The sequence below is a fragment of the Schistocerca serialis genome, chromosome 1, assembly GCF_023864345.2.
Source record: "Schistocerca serialis cubense isolate TAMUIC-IGC-003099 chromosome 1, iqSchSeri2.2, whole genome shotgun sequence".
Classification (NCBI taxonomy): Eukaryota; Metazoa; Arthropoda; class Insecta; order Orthoptera; family Acrididae; genus Schistocerca; species Schistocerca serialis.
Genome location: NC_064638.1, coordinates 294,116,638 through 294,120,171, shown reverse-complemented (window position 1 = coordinate 294,120,171; position 3,534 = coordinate 294,116,638). Strand labels below are relative to the sequence as shown.

At 43.6% G+C, this 3,534-nt stretch overlaps 1 non-coding gene across 1 annotated transcript; it reads right to left on the bottom strand.

Moving 5' to 3' along the window:
* Window positions 1–452: 452 nt before the first annotated feature.
* Trnaa-cgc (transfer RNA alanine (anticodon CGC)) lies at window positions 453–525 on the bottom strand. The gene has a single exon. It is a non-coding gene; the product is annotated as a tRNA-Ala (tRNA).
* Window positions 526–3,534: the final 3,009 nt, after the last annotated feature.

The window sequence follows — 3,534 nt, the reverse complement described above, 5'->3', positions numbered from 1 at the left end:
ACCATCCTTTTGCCTCGGGGCCAGTGATGTCCGTATGTTGGTTAGAAAGAGGTAGTTGAGGGCCTGCAAACGACCTGCCTGCATGCTAGACACACCAGACGTACACCTGGATCTATCCTCTGGGTTGCGATTTCGAATGATAGTAGCAGCACTCTCGTCGTTATCCCCGCACCCTGACTGCAAATTTATACGTCAATCTGTTTCCTGCCTTTAATGAACAGCATTCCAGTGGATGTTTTCTAACAGGATAATGCTCTCCCACATACAGCTGTTGTAAAGGAGGAGGAGGATATTAGTGTTTAACGTCCCGTCGACAACGAGGTCATTAGAGACGGAGCGCAAGCTCGGGTGAAGGAAGGATGGGGAAGGAAATCTGCCGGGCCCTTTCAAAGGAACCATCCCGGCATTTGCCTGAAGGGATTTAGGGAAATCACGGATAACCTAAATCAGGATGGCCGGAGACGGGATTGAACCGTCGTCCTCCCGAATGCGAGTCCAGTGTGCTAACCACTGCACCACCTCGCTCGGTAGCTGTTGTAAACCAACGTGCTCTACAGAGTGTCGACACGTTGCCTGGGCCTGCTCAGTCACCAGCTTCGTCTCCAATAAAGCACATATGGGACGTCATCGGAATAAAACTCCACAGTCATCCAGCATTAACCGTCCCTGTACTGACCGACCAAGTGCAACAGGAATGGAACTCCAGCCCACAAACTGACATCCGGACCTGTACTACGCAACACATGCACATTTGCATGCTTGCATTCAACATTCTGGCGGTTACACGGATTATTAATATAACAGCATTTGACACGTGCAATGGCTTATCTCGCGTTTACACTAACCTTCGATCTTGCCGTGTTAATCACTTCAATATGTTACTTAGACAAACTTATTCCCTGAATTTCCTTACTCTACGTTATATTTTGATGTTGCGATTTTTTTCCGTGCATGTATAAAAAATATATCAATTGAAACAGGTGACGGAAAACTGACGTCTAAAAAAATTAGACTGACGTAAGATGGAAATGGTGAAGCAGGAATGTCCAGAGGAGAAATTCCTTGCTGTACGAGCTTACATTACTAAGAGAAAAATAGATGCCACTTGCATGAAAATTGAAGGAGGTTTGGAGAATAGAGAAACAGCTGTAGAGATATCAATAACTTAGAAGGGAAGTCAGTGTTAAGCAAAGAAGGAAAAGCTGGAAGGTCGAAAGAATATATATAAGAGCTTTATGAGAAGGGAAATATTATGAAAAGGAAGAGAAAGTAGATCAAAATACGTTGGGAGAAAAAATGGTTCAAATGGCTCTGAGCACTATGGGACTTAACTTCTGAGGCCATCAGTCCCCTATAACTTAGAACTACTTAAACCTAACTAACCTAAGGACATCACACACATCCATGCCCGAGGCAGGATTCGAACCTGCGACCGTAACGGTCGCGCGGTTCCAGACTGTAGCGCCCAGAACCACTCTGCCACTCCGGCCGGCATACGTTGGGAGAATTTGATTAAATGCTGAAAGGCGTTAAGTTACAATAAGGCCACTGGGGTAGACGACATAGCCCAGAATTGTTGAGATCCTTGGGGGATGGGGGAGCTAGCCATAACTAAATTAATCCTTCTGGTGACCAAAATATATGAAACAGGCGAAATATTAGGAAACTTCAAGAAGAATGTAATAATTCCAATTCCAAAGAATGCAGGTGCTGACAGCTATGAACAGTACCGAGTACTAAGTTTAATAAGGCATATCTGCAAAATACTGGTACTAATATTGCACAGACGAATGGGAACATTGGTAGAAGCCAAACTCGAGGAAGATCAGTAGGGGTTGTAGAGAAATGTACGAACATGCGAACCAGTACTGAACCTACGAGCCGGCCGAAGTGGCAGTGCGGTTAAAGGCGCTGCAGTCTGGAACCGCAAGACCGCTACGGTCGCAGGTTCGAATCCTGCCTCGGGCATGGATGTTTGTGATGTCCTTAGGTTAGTTAGGTTTAACTAGTTCTAAGTTCTAGGGGACTAATGACCTCAGCAGTTGAGTCCCATAGTGCTCAGAGCCATTTGAACCATTTCTGAACCTACGCCTTATCTTAGAAGACCGACTGAAGAAAGACAAACCTAGAATACAGGTTTTGACGATGTAGGCTTGACTAACCTCTTTGAATTTTCAAAGTTTCTGGGATAAAATGCAGGGAGCGAAAAGCTATTTACAACTTATGCAGGCTCCAGACTGCAATTAAATGAGTCGAAGGAAATGAATGGGAAGCAATGACTGAGAAGAGAGTGAACCTATCCCCAATATCGCCGGCCAGTGTGGCCGAGCGGTTCTAGGCACTTCAGTCTGGAACCGCGCGACCGCTACGGTCGCAGGTTCGAATCCTGCCTCGGGCATGGATGTGTGTGATGTCCTTAGGTTAGTTAGGTTTAAGTAGTTCTAAGTTCTAGGGACTGATGACCTCAGATGTTAAGTCCCATAGTGCTCAGAGCCATTTTTATCCCCAATATTGTTCAATATGTTCTTCGAGCAAGTAGTGAAGGGAACCAATGCGAAATTTGGAAAAGGAATTAAAGTTCAACAAGGATGGCACTGTAATTATGGCAGAGAAAGCAAAGCTATGGAAGAGCAGTTGCTTGGGATGGATGTTGTCTGTAAAAGATGTTATAAGGCGAACGTCAAGAAAAGTAAGGCAAGAGTAATGGAATGAGGTTAAACAAAATTTGGCGATTTTGAAGAAATTATATTAGGAATGAGTCACTAATATTAGGTAGCAAAATAATTGGTGATGACCAAAGTAGGGAAGATATAAAATGCAGAATGGCAATGGACAGAAAATCGTTTCTGAAAAAGAGGAATTTTTTAATATCAAATATAAAGTTAAGTAGCCCTGTACGGATGATAAATAGATCAGACAGGAAGGGATCAGAAGCTTTTAAAATGTGGTGTTACAGAAGAATGCTGAAGATGAGTTGGGTAGATCGATAACAATGAAGACATGCTGAATCAAACTGTTGGAATAAAAGAAATTTACGGAACAACTTGATATCCGGGGTGAGGCAACGAGATGTAGTTAAACTGTTAACGGAAGGAAGCAGTAGGAATAAAAAAGTGGATTGAGATCTAGGCATGAATACAGGAAGTATGTTCAATAGGGTTTAGGTTGCTGAAGTTATTCACAGACGGAGAGGCTTCCTCAGAATAGACTAGCGTCGAACTCTAGGCCGCACCGACGGGCTGCCGCACCGACTGGCTGTATAAATCAGTTGAAATTTCGATGTAAATCTAGGGCACACCAACAGTAAGGTAGAAGTGTTAAGTAATTTTGAAACTATGTACAGACCAACTATCAGCTACTGATATCAGTATTTCGTCCTACATATTTCTTTACGCAACATTTAAGTCCACTATCAGCCAGGTGGGGTTTACGTGACCGTGCAGCATGCATTGACCATCAGTGGCCGTCTGTACAGGCGCTGCTGAAATCCACCACATTAATGATTGAGTATCTGTGAAATATAGGTTTTGTTTT